Source organism: Chiloscyllium plagiosum, unplaced genomic scaffold, assembly GCF_037043375.1.
Source record: "Chiloscyllium plagiosum isolate Xiang-an unplaced genomic scaffold, Cpla_swu_hap1 HiC_scaffold_36, whole genome shotgun sequence".
Lineage (NCBI taxonomy): Eukaryota > Metazoa > Chordata > Chondrichthyes > Orectolobiformes > Hemiscylliidae > Chiloscyllium > Chiloscyllium plagiosum.
The window spans coordinates 66,847,686-66,860,871 of record NW_028270174.1 but is presented as its reverse complement, the minus strand read 5'-3'; the positions used below and the strand labels follow the sequence as shown (position 1 = coordinate 66,860,871).

Genomic DNA, 13,186 nt, shown 5'->3' with positions numbered 1-13,186 from the left:
TGGAGGACGTTGCACCATCGACAGGGCTGATTCTGTGGTTGTATTTTCTGGTGCCTTGTTAGATGCCGAGTGGTCCATCCAGTTTCATTACTTTGTTGAAACTTTGCAGTCATTATTTCAGTGAGTAGCTGGCTGGGCCACTGTCAGGTTGGCAGGGTTTTTTTCGCCATTGACAATGGTTCCATGGAGATCAGGATATTCCTAATTCCAGTTATTTTTTCTTGAATTCAGATTCCACCATCTGCCAAGATGGGATTCGAACCAGGACTTTAGTCGTTTGTTTTAATAGTTTGGTTAAAGGTTTGTTCACTCACTTTAAATATCACTTACCCAGGTTTTGTTTCTTTGTGAAACACTGTCCATCGTTCTGTCTCCTCCATCCTTCTCTCCAACAACAAGAGTTTGGAGCACATGGAGTTTCTCTGTCACTAAGACTGAGATAATCTGATCTGCTGCTTCCCTCCCTCCCACTGGCCAAACTGCCTCACGGGGTGTTCCCAGTTTTTGTCCTAAACTTACATCTTCCTCCAGTCTCTTGTCAAGCCTTATCAGAGCTCATCTTGACCCTTTACCCTAATTTCACTAAACTATAGACTTTCCAACATTCTTTCCTCCTCCTCCTCCTCATCAGTCCCCCTCGCCGATTCACAGATATTGTTCCTTGTTCTGTCTTTTCTGGTTATGTCCTTCTCTCCCAAAATCCTGCTCCATCTCCACTCTCCCTTTCCTTTCTGAATTCCTTGCATTTGGTGTCCTTGGTCCCTTCTGTATTTCACATACAGACTGCCAGGAGATAACATTGTGCAAAAGCACCATGTTGGGTTTCACATGTACACTGACGATGCCCAGCTCTCCCTCCCCATCATCCCTCTCCATTACCCCACTGTTACTCAGTTATCAAACTGCTTACCACATTTCTACTACTCGATTAGGCGCAGTTTCCTCCAATGAAACATTGTAGTGGTTAAACCCGTTGCCTGACAAATTCCTTTCCCTTACTGCAGAGCCTCTCCCTCTCACTGGGAACTATTCAGCAGAACTACACTCTTCACAGTATTGCAGTTATATCTTACGCGAAGCTGACCTTCTGATCAGACATCCACAAAATCCCAAACACCAGGAATTCCAATCTCTTAAACATTGCTTATTTCCTCCTCACCCCAGCTCCATTTCTACTGAAACCCCTTACCCGTGTCTGTGTTGCCTTAAACGTGACGAATCTGAAACAGAACCCTTGATTCTGTGACTGACTCAGAATCTGGTTTCAAACTCCCCCCTCAGTATTTACCCTCAGACACATCAGTATTTATTCTGTCAAACCCCTTAAGAATCTGGTGGTGTGGTCTGATTGTAGCTCGTGGAAATGGCAGAGGATGATGTCTTGTATCTGGGTGGAAGGTAAGGACTTGGGGGGGGGGTGTTCTATCCTTGTTGCAGTTGGAGTTGTGGGTTTCAAAGGCAGAGGTGCGGGAAGTGGAGGAGATATAGTGGATTATATTGACCACATGGGAGGGGAAATTGCAGTCCTTGAAATACGGGGCCATTTGGTATGTTCTGGCCTCACTGGAACACTGCACTAAGCATGAGACAGAGATGTTGGCAAGGGAACAGGCTCGTGTGTTAAAGTGGTAGGCAGCTGGAAGCTCGGGGTCTGTTTTTGCAGCAGAACGTAGATCATCAGTCGCCATTTCCGCCACTGAGATGCTGCCAGGCACAGGTTCCTGTCCCCTCCATTAACAGCAATGCACCCCCCAGCCAGATCATAATCCACTCCTTTGTCTTTCCAAATGTTCTGGTCTCTCTTTGGGTTCTGTTCCTGCCTATTATTTCCTCTTTAACCCATATCTCCTGCAATATAAAGATCTGCAGGTTAGTTGAATTGGCCAAGCTGAATTTCCCATAATGTTCAGGGATGTGTAGGTTAGGTGCATTAGTCAGGAGAGATATACAGTAATAGGGTAGGGGAATGGGTCTGTGTGGGATACCCTTCGGAGGGACGCTGTGGAACTTTTGGTCCGAATGGCCTGTTTCGACACTGTCAGGATTCTAATTTTCCCAGCTCCCATCGGTTCTGAGGAAGGGCTACTGTACAGATTTCTGTTCCCAGATGCTGCCAGACCTGCTGAGCTTTCCCAGCACCTTCTGCTTGTTGTTCCTGATTGACACCATCCATACGCCTTCTGGGTTTGATTCAGACAGGGGGAGGATCCCACCACTGACCTCACAATGGGCTCCAGCTGATTGATGGCAGCTTCGGACCAATAGGAAAAGGTGGCAGGACTGGTGGATGAAGTGGAACCAGCTGGTCATCCAAACGATGGGAGTGAATGAGGGGCGTGGCCAGTGAGATGACACGTCACCAGTAACTCTGCCTGTGCAGTGCCACGAGATTCGGCCGATGGTGAATGTGGGAGACGCAAACAGGGAAGGGGAGAGTGGCCTTGGAGACAGGGAGATAATGAGTCACTTTAGACTGGGAAGTTTTAATTACACTCTGTGCGGTTTGTAAGTCTAAAGTAGAAACTCTTAATCCCGCGTTTGCAGCAGATGGGAAAATGGCTGCGGCTCTCAGGTGGTGAAAGGTCCTGGGATATGGCCGCCATTTTTATTGGGGGTAAGGTACAGTGAGGTGCATGTGCATGTCCCCTTCCTAGGATGGGGGGAGGGGAGGGGGGGTCGTGAAACTTGAAGAGAGGCATTTACACATCAAGCACATACCAAGAAAAAAGTATGTCTTTATATTCTTCCTGTACTGACTGTGAGTTTTGTTTTGTGAATTCATTTCATAGGATATTAAATCAGAATAATTGAGGCTGGGATCTCAAAAGCAAGTTTTTACAGTCAATGGAGTCATCAGGATCTGAATATCATTGGCATTTAACTGTGGAAGGAGAAAGGTTTGTCTGTTCTGTTTGTGGGAAGATATCTCCAAAATTTTTGTTAAGCAGAAAGATGTACAAATTCATGGTTGGTTCACCCTTTGGGTGTGTGCTCTGTTATGGGCCCTGCAGCTGAGGAAGGACATATTGTTCTGAGAGGGAGCACAGATTTGTCCAAATTACACGTCATCTCTTTTTAAGAACTCTCAGATTTAGACCCAATCACCCACTTCATGATGTTAACCTGTAAACTTCATATTTTCAATTACGTGCAAACTTCCCATTAAGAATCCTTTTGGACTCAAATTCCAGTACCTTTTCAGGTGGAATGTACCAGCTTCTGACAAGTGTCAGTTCATTCAGAAACTGCTGAGGTCCATGTTGACTCTAGGGTTACAAAGGGCTGAATTGAGACATGAGGTGGTGTCCCTGAGCTCCCATTGAGATGCATTGGAATAGTACAGGAGGCTGAGGGCAATGTAGGTATGAGCAGACAATGAAGATGACAGGGCTGCACTGTGAGGGCTGCTTGGCTCAATGAGAGTGTTCTGGAGTTGGGTGTAAACAGACTGATGTGAGACGGGGAGAAGGTAAAGCTGAAACTCAGTTTTAGTTCAGGCTGTTCAGAAATTCACATGGTCCCAATGTGAACATCCAGTTTTTAAGTGATACCTGCGGAGTATTTGTTAACAGTTTGTAAAGTTTTTTGCCTGAGGGCAGTTGAGAGTTAACCACATAGCTGTGGGTCTGGAGTCACATGTTGGCCAGATTAGGTGAGGATGACCGTTTCCTTCCCTACAGGACATTAGTGAACCAGATGGGTTTTCTAACAATCAACAATCATGGTCATCATTCGCCTTTTCGTTCTAGATTGTATTGAATTCCGATGCTGCCATCAGCCATGTTGGGATTCTAACCCTAATCCTCGGAACACTGTACATATCACTCATCTGGCAGGAATACCATTAAGCCATTGCCTCCCTCTTTAGCAATGTTTAAAAGAAAGTTCCATCATTCTAGGTGTACAATTTGAGGTAAAATACTGCAACGTCCATGTGTCAGCCTCTCCAAAAGGTCAATCAACAGAAATTTGTTTGGGGGCAAAATATTTCACTTCTTTGGGAGAGTTTATTAAACAAAAATGAATCCAAATAAAAATCTTATGCCACGGACATGTAATTTCTGAAGCCGGAGGGGGATTACAGAGAGAGGGAGGGTTGTATGGCCAGAGGGGGGTTGTTGTCCAAACATCACTGTGGTGTACATGGACTGCAGCATTTCAGAGAGGCGGTAAAGGTGGCCAATAAATACTGATCTGGGCAGCAAAGACAACCCCCAGTGAATAAAACCAAGCAGTGACCCCTCTGAGCTGACTTGCTGTGAAGTTAAAAATCTCTCTGGAAGTGGAGTGGGCAGAGAAGAGAAACAGAGACATTTCACAGCTGCCCTCCGAGAGACCTTACCCTTGGAAGTACTCCGAGCCGGGGATCAGCTCAGTGAGTTTCAGTCTCTTCAAATATCAATCTTAGTCGATTTTATTTTATTAAATCTACAATCGTGAGTAAGGTGAGGATTTCTTTTTAATGTCTTACAGTCTCTTGATTAAATGTTTAAGATATGAAACGTAAGCATTAAATTATTGTCTGGCAGTATTTTTCGAGCAGTAAGACTGTGTCTTTGTTTTGGTCTGTAGATTGTTAAGACGGAGAGATGGCCTGTTGTAGAGTGGTGTGCTGTTCCTGTCGGATGTGGGAGATTAGGGAGAGTTTCAATGTTCCTGATGATTATGTCTGCAGCAAGTGTGATTGCAAATCCTGTTGGATCGCATGGATTGGTGGAGGAGTGATTAAAGGCAGTGAGGAATTGACAGGAGCCAGGGGTGTTATAGGTGACAGTCTCAGGAATGCAGGATACTGCAGATACAGTCAGGTTGATGGGTTACCGCCAGAAAAGCTAGGAGGGGTAGGTCGGTACTGCAGGAGTCTCCTGTGGCTATCCCCATCTCAGACAAGTATACTGTTTTGGAAAATGCAGGTGGTAATAGACTTTCAGGGGAATGTAGCACTGACAGTCAAGTTACTGGTACTGAGACTGGCTTCTAACATAATGTGAGGTATATCCAGTTCCGCACGATCGATAGTGATAGGGGACTCTCTAGTCAGGGGCACAGTCTGCCATTTCTGCAGCTGACAGTGAGACGTCAGAATGGGGTAGTGCTGCCCTGGTGCCAGTGTCAAGGATGTCTCACAGAGGGAGAAGAATATTGTCAAAAGGGAAAATAACCAATGGCATAGGAAGGGGAAAGCATGGGGTCCTGACGAGTATGGAGATTTGCTAGTGCCACTCGGGAGGCATTAAACCCGTGAGGGAGTCAGGGTAATCCTAAAGAGATAGTGAGAAAAGAGGTGAGTCTGAGGCTGGTAGTGTTCACCAGTCAGACTGTCAAGGCAGGCAAGAGCAAGCCACAGAATGAGGTGCGACGGACCAGTTGCACTGCGTTTATTTCAGTGCAAGAGACCTGACAGGTCAGGAAGGTGGGCTCAGGGTATGGTTTTGAACATGGCACTGGGATATTACAGCAATTACAGAGGCATCGCTCAGGGATGGATCGGACTAGCAGCTTAATGGTCCAGGGCATAGATGCTATAGCAAGGATGGAAAGGGGCCAACAGAGAAGTGTCTTTGATTAGGGATAACATTATGGCTGGGCTTCGGGAGGATGTTCCTGGGAGTACATCCAGGCAATTTATTTGGTTGGTACTGAGAAATAAGAAAGGGATGACCATCTTACTGGGATTGTATTATAGACTCTCTCCCAATAGTCAGCGGGTAATGAGACACAATTTTACCAGGAGACCTCGGTTATCTGTAAGAATAATATGGATACAATGATAAGGGGTTTTAACTTTACCAACATGGCCTCGGAGTGCTGTAGTGTTAAGGGCTTGGGTGGAAAGGTATTTGTTCAGTGTGTACGAGAACATTTCAGATTCAGTTTGTAGGATGTACCGACTAGAGAAGGAACAAAACCTGACCTGTTTTCTTTATTCGTTCACAGGATGAGGCTGTCACTGGCTCGGCCAGCATTTATTGCTGCGTTTACCCAGAGGGCAGTTAAGAGTCAACCACGTTGCTATAGGTCTGGAGTCCCATGCAGACCAGACCAGGTAAGGATGGCATTTTCCTTCCCTAAAGGTCGTGAGTGAACCACATTGGTTTTTCCAACAATTGACAATTGATTCCTTGTCGTCACTAGATTATTTTTTCCAGATATTTATTGAATTCACGTTCCAAAATCTGCCGTGATGGGATTCAAACCCGGGTCCCCAGAACGTTATCTGGGTATCTGGATTAACTGTCTAGCAATAATTTCACTCCGTCATCACTGCCAGTTAGGAAATGAGGTAGGGTGAGTGACCGAGGTATCAGTGGGGCAGCACATCAGCACCAAAGATCCCACAGTATTGTGGCTCAGTGGTTAACGCTGCTTCCTCAGCACCAGGGACCTGGGTTTGATTCCAGCCTCGGGCAACTGCCTGTGTTCAAGTTGGCACATTCTCCCCAGTGTTTGAGGGTTTCCTTCGGGTGTTCCAGTTTGCTCCCACAGTCCAAAGATGTGTAGGTTAGTTGGATGAACCATGTTAAATTTCCCATAGTGTCCAGATGCAGTATATGAGGTTTTGGGATGTGCAGGCAAATCTCTGCCTGATGTGAAAAGATCCTTTTGAGGTCTTGGACAGAGGTCAGAGGGAGGTGTGGCCGCACGTTTTACATCTCCCGTGGCGGCAAGGGAGGGTCAAGGGTGTGGAGCATGGGTTGGTGGGAGGGGGTGGGCCTAACAAGGGTGTTGCTGAGGGAATGGTCTCTGTGGAACGCAGATAGGGGTGGAGAGGGAAATATGTCTGTGGTGGTGGGATCCGACTTTAGGTAGCAGAAATAACAGAGGTTAATGCACTGTATCTGGAGATTAGTGGGGTGGAAGGTGAAGATTGCAGGGTTATAATCTTATTGTGGTTGAAGTGGTGGGATAAAGGTGGAGATGCAGGAAGTGGAGGGTATGCATTGGAGGGCATTGTTGATCAAGTGAGAGAGAAATTGTGGTCCTTGAAGTAGGAGGCCTTTCTGGAATGTCCTGGGGTGGAATTGCTCCTCCTGGGAGCAGATATGGCAAAGGCAGAGGAATTGGGAGTGTACAGGATCACGCTTTTATACTTGAGGGAAATCAGGAGAGCAAAAAGAAGACATGAAATAGCTTCAGGCACTGGTTTAAGTAGAATCCAAAGAGATTAAACAAATATATCACAGACAAAAGATTAACTGGACCAGAGAATAGGACCCCTTAAATATCAACAAGGCTGTCTATGGAACTACAGGGAGTGGGAAAGATATGCAAATATTTCATGTCATTTTTTTACTGGAGAAGGATATGGAAACTCGAGAGTTTGGAGAAATAAACAGTGATAACTTGAAAAGTGTCCATGTTACAGAGGAGGTGGTACTGGATGTCTTAAATGGCATCAAGGTTGATAAAGCCCTGGGACCTGATCAGGTGTATCCCAGAACTTTCTGGAAATCTAGAAGTGATTGTTGGGCCTCTCCTGAGATATTTGTATCGTTGATAGCGACAGGTGAGGTGCCATTATTTTAAAAAGGTGGTAAGGAGAGGCCATGGATCAAGAAAACAGTGAACCTGAAGTCAGTGGCAGGCAAGTTGTTGGAAGGGATTCTGAGGGACAGGATATCCATCTATTAGGAAAGGTAAGGAATGATTAGGGAGAGTCAATGTGGCTTTGTACATGCACAATTGTGTCTCACTAACTTAACTGAATGTTTTGAAGTGACAAAGAAAATTGATGAAGCCAGGCGGTGAATGTTGTTTATGTGGACATTCAACCAGGTTCCACAAAGCAGACTGGTTAGCCGGGTTAGATAACACGGAATGCAGGGAGAGCAACCATTTGGATACAAAACTGGCTTGAAGGTAGGAGACAGAGGGTGGTGATGGAGGGTTGCTTTGCGGACTGGAGGCCTGTGGGCAGCAGTGTGCTACAAGGATCGATATTGGGTCCTTAAATAATTGACTTGGATGTGAATGTGTAAGGTATGGTCAGTAGGTTTACAGAAGGCACCAAAATTGGAGGTGTAGTGGACAGTGAAGAAGGTTAGTTCAGAATGCAACAGGATCTTGATCAGATGGGCCAATGGCGCAAGGAATGTCAGATGGAGTTCAATTTAGACAAATGTGAGCTGTTGAATTTCAGAAAGGCAAATCAGGGCAGGACCTGTACACTTAATGGTAAAGTCCTGGGGAGTGTTGCTGAACAAAGAGACGTTGGAGTGCAGCTTCATAGTTCCTTGAAAGTCGAGTCACAGGTAGGCGGGGTAGCGAATGCAGTGTTTGGTACACTCCCCGTTATTGGCCAATGCATTGAATGCAACTGTTGTGACGTCATATTGTGGTTGTACAGGACATTGATTAATTCTCTTCTGGGATTCTGTTTTCAGTTCCAATCTCCCTGTTCTCGGAATGATGTTGTGAAACTTCAAAGGTTTCAGAAAAGGTTTGCAAGGACTTTGCCAGGGTTGGACGGGTTGAGCTATTGGGAAATGCTGAATAGGCTGGGACTATTTTCCCTGGAGAGTTAGAGACTGAGAGGTGACCTTATAAATGTTTATAAAATCACGATGGACCTGGATAAGGTGAGCAGTCAGGGACTTTTTCCCGGGTTCTGTGGGTTCAGAACTAGAGGACACAGGCTTAAGATGAGAAGGAAAAGATTTAAAAGGGATCATTTTTCTCAATGAACAGAGTTATCAGAATCTGGAACATTCCACCTGAAAAGGTGCTAGGATTTGAGTCCATAAGGAGTTTACAGGTTAACATTATGAATTGGGTGATTGGGACTAAATCTGACAGTTCCTACAAAGAAACGAAGTGCAATTTGGATCAATCTGTGCTCCCTCTCAGGCCAAAAACGACCCTGAGCTCCCGGTTGCCTGCCACTTTAACACGCGAGCGTGTTCCCTGGCCAACATATGTCTCATGCTTAGGTGCAGTGTTCCAGTGAAGCTTGATGCAAGCTGGCAGAACATACCAAATGGACCATATTTCAAGGACTGCAATTTCCCCTCTCATGTGGTCAACCCCAATGCCCTCCAGTGTATATCCTCTACTTCCGACACCACTGCCCTTGAACCCCACCCCTCCAACCCTTAACTCACACACATTGTTATCACATTGCCTGCCATTACACACTACCCACGATTAACCACTAATTGTCTCCGTTGACAGCTATCCCCCACCTACATCACTCAACGATTGGAGCTGCCAAGGACACAAACCTCTAGAATATCCTCCCTAACCCCCTCTGTCCTCCTTTAAGATTGTTGGGCCTCTCCTGAGATATTTGTATCATTGATAGCGACAGGTGAGGTGCCATTATTTTTAAAAAGGTGGTAAGGAAAGGCCATGGAACAAGAGAACAGTGAGCCTGAAGTCAGTGGCAGGCAAGGTTGTTGGAAGGGATTCTAAAGGACAGGATATATGTGTATTTGGAAATAATTAGGGAGAGTTAAAGTGGCTTTGTTTGTGGAAAATCGTGTCTCACTAACTTGAGTGTATTTTTTTTCTTGAAGAAGTGACAAAGATGATTGATGATGGCAGCCTGTGAACATTGTCTCCATGGGCATTGAACAAGGTTCCACAAAGCAGACTGGTTAGCAAGGTTAGATAACATGGAATGCTGGGAGAACGAGCCATTTAGATACAAAACTGGCTTGAAGGTAGGAGACAGAGAGTGGTGATGGAGGGTTGCTTTGTGGACTGGAGGCCTGTGAGCAGCAATGTGTTGCAGCAATGGATATTGGGGCCTTCAATAAATGACTTGGATGTGAATATATGAGATATGGTCAGAAGGCACCAAAATTGGAGGTGTAGTGGGCAGTGTAGAAAGTTAGTTCAGAATACAACAGGATCTTGATCAGATGGGCCATTGGAACAAAAAATGGCAGACTGAGTTCAATTTAGATAAATGTGAGCTGTTGTATTTTGGAAAGGCAAATCAGGACAGGACTTATGCACTTAATGGTAAAGTCCTGGGGAGTGTTGCTGAACAAAGAGACCTTGGAGTTCAGGTTCATTGTTCCTTGAAAGTAGAGTCGCAGGTAGGCAGACTAGTGAAGGTGCTGTATGGTATGCTTATATTTATTAGTCAATGCATTGAATACGGAAGCTGGTACGTCATACAGGACATTGATTATGCCATTTCAGGAATTCTGCTTTCAGTTCGAATATCCCTGTTCTGGGAAGGATGTTATGAAATTTGAAAGGAGTCAGACAAGATTTGCAAAAACATTGCCAGGGTTGAAGGATTTGGGCTACAGGGAGAGACTGGGGCTATTTTCCCTGAAAAGTCAAAGACAGAGGTGACTTTATGGAGATTTATAAATCATGAGGGGCATTGATACGGTGAACAGCCAGGGTCTTCCCCCCCCCCCCCCCCCCCACCCCCCCCCCCCCCCCCAGGTGAGGTGGGTCCAAAACAAGAGCACATGGGCTTAAGTTGAGAGGGCAAAGATTTAAAAGGGATCTAAGGGGCAACGTTTTCAAGCTGAGTGTGGTGTGTGTGTGGAATGAGCTGCCAGATGAAGAAGTGGAGACTGGTACAATAACAACATTTGAAAGGCATCCATGAATGGGATGGGTTTTGAGGGATAGGGCCCAATAGCTGGCAAATGGGACTCCAGTAGTTTAGGATTCCGAGTCGGCATGAAAGAATTGGACCGAAGGTCTGTTTCTGTGCTGTCCATCTCTATGACACTAATAAATTAAGATGCATTCCTCTTTTGTGGAGAGCTAGCAGAAGCACAGATAATTGTCCTTGGAGCTGAGACGGTTAAGCAGTGATTTGGACCAGGTGCAGATTTGTTTCCAAACAATTAATTTGCAGAGAGAGAGGAATTGTTAGCACGATCACAATTTTTCGTAACTACTTTCAGGTAACTGGCAAATAATGCAGAGTGAAAATGTGAACATCATTTCACTCAGTAAGTTCTGCGCACCTCGAATAGGCTGAATGGCAGCTGGACACAGATTCAGCAGGTGTTCTCAAACAAATTTAGAATTTTACTTTTTAAGGAAAGACTTAGTGGGCTTTGGGCAAGTGAGAGGGGAGTTGGGACAGATTTGCAGCATCTCCAGAGGGAGAGAGTACAGTCCCAATGGGCTGAATAGCCCCCAGCCCCTGTGCTCTGTGATACTACCCCATTTACTGTGAATGATGAACCTCATCACAGGGCAGAGAGAGAGAGAGGATCCCACCACTCACCTCACAATGGGACCTGGCTGATTGATCTCAAACAAGTATACTGTTTCGGAAAGCGTCGGAGGTAACACTCTCAGGGGCATATCGCACTGACATGCAAGGTACTGGTACAGAGACTGGCTCCAATGTAATGTGAGGTATATGAGGTTCCTGGTGATCGATGGTGATAGGGGATTCTCTGGTATAGGGTACAGACTGCCGTTTCTGCAGCTGACAGTGAGACATCAGAATGGGTGGTACCTCCCTGGTGCCAGGGACAAGGATGTCTCAGAGAGGGAACAGAGTGTTCTCAAAAGGGAGTATGATCAGTGGGAGCTCATTGTACATTAGTACCAATGACATCGGAAGAGGAAAGGATAAGGTCCTGACGAGAGAATATAGCACATTATCCTGGAGGATAAAAAGTAGGTCTTTGTGGGTAGGAATATCTGGATTACTCTTTGTGCCGAATGCTAGTGAGAGTAGGAACAGCAGGATAGAGCAGATGAATGTGTGGCTAAGGATCTGGTGCAGGGAGAAGGATTGCTATGTTTGGATCATTGGAATCTCTGCTGGGGTAGAATTGAGCTGCATAAGAAGGATGTATTGTACCTGAATTGGAAGGTGTCTAATATCCAGGCAGGGAGATTTGCTAGTGCTACTCAGGAGGCATTAAACCAGTGAGGGAGTGGGGGTAAACCTGAAGAGATAGTGAGAGAAGAGGTATGTCTAAGGCTGGTACAGTTGAGAAGTTAGACAGTCGAGGCAGGCAAGGGCAAGGCACAGAACGAGGTGGGACAGAGCAGTTTCACTGCATTTATTTCAGTGCAAGAGGCCCGACAGGGAAGGCAGATGAGCTGAGGATATGGTTTTGAACATGGGACTGGGATATCATGGATATTACAGAAACGTGGTTCAGTGATGGATAGGACTGGCAGCTTAATGTTCTAGGGTATAGATGCAATGGGAAGGATAGAAAGGGGGACGAGAGGAGGCGGAATGGCGTTTTGGATTAGGGATACCTTTATGGTTGTGCTCAGGGAGGATATTCTTGGGAGTATTTTAGTGAAGTTATTTGGATGGAACTGGGAAATAAGAAAGGGATGATCACCTTGTTGTGGTTGTCTGCTTGGGTTTCGTCTGGTTGCTCTGGTTTCCTCCCACAGTCCAAAGATGTGTAGGATGGGTGGGTTATCCAGGCAGAATTGCCCATAGTGTTCAGGGATGTGCTGGCCAGGTGGATTGCTCATTGGAATTGCAACGTTATAGGGGTAGGGTAGAAGGCTCTGATGTTCAGTGTGGATGTGATGGGCTGAATGGCCCGCTTCCACGCTGTCTGGATTCTCTGATAATTCTACTAGCTTTAAAATAGTTACAGAAAATAATAGACCAGATCTAATAGGTAGCCTTCTAAATTGGACAATTTCAATGGCACAAGGTAAGAACTTGCAAAATTTGTTTGCGGGAGGTTATTTCCAGGGAAAGGGATGGCTGGAAAGGGGGAACATAAGGAAGAGGAGCAGGAGTAAGCAATCTGGCCCCTCAAGCCTGCTCTGCCATTCAATAAGACCAGGACTGATCTTTTCATGGCCTCAGCTCCACTTTCCTGCTCTTACTTGTAACCCTTAATTGCTTACCTGTTCAGAAATCTACCTTTCGCCTTAAAGACATTCAAGATGAAAGCCTCAGCTGCTTTACTCAGCAGCAAATTCCACAGATTCACAACCCTTTAGCTGCAGAAGTTCCTCCTGAACTCAGTCCTAAATCTCTCCACATACACCAACCCTCTCAACTCCAGACCCAAACTAGTGACCCTCATCTGCACTCCCTCCAGTGCCAGAACATCCTTGCAGAAGTAAGGAGACCAAACCTGTACACAGGACTCCAGATGTGGCCTCACCAGCACCCTATGCATTTTTTTAGAATAAGTGGGATCACGTTTGCAGCTTGCCAATCTGTCGGAACTGTCCCAGAGTCGAACAAATTTTAGTGAATAATCACGAG

General features: G+C 45.7%; 1 long non-coding RNA gene across 5 annotated transcripts in view; it reads left to right on the top strand.

The window, feature by feature from the left end:
* Positions 1–13,186, top strand: part of LOC148139977 (uncharacterized) — a 51,453-nt gene that overhangs the window by 16,319 nt on the left and 21,948 nt on the right. For 3 of the 5 annotated variants that reach the window (XR_015753276.1, XR_015753278.1, XR_015753275.1), the window contains exons 2-3: positions 2,790–2,897; positions 5,938–6,046. This is a non-coding gene — a long non-coding RNA (uncharacterized LOC148139977). Of the gene's footprint in view, positions 1–230; positions 301–2,468; positions 2,615–2,789; positions 2,898–5,937; positions 6,047–13,186 lie in introns of those variants that run through there. The other 2 variants (XR_015753279.1, XR_015753277.1) reach the window with 2 other exon arrangements.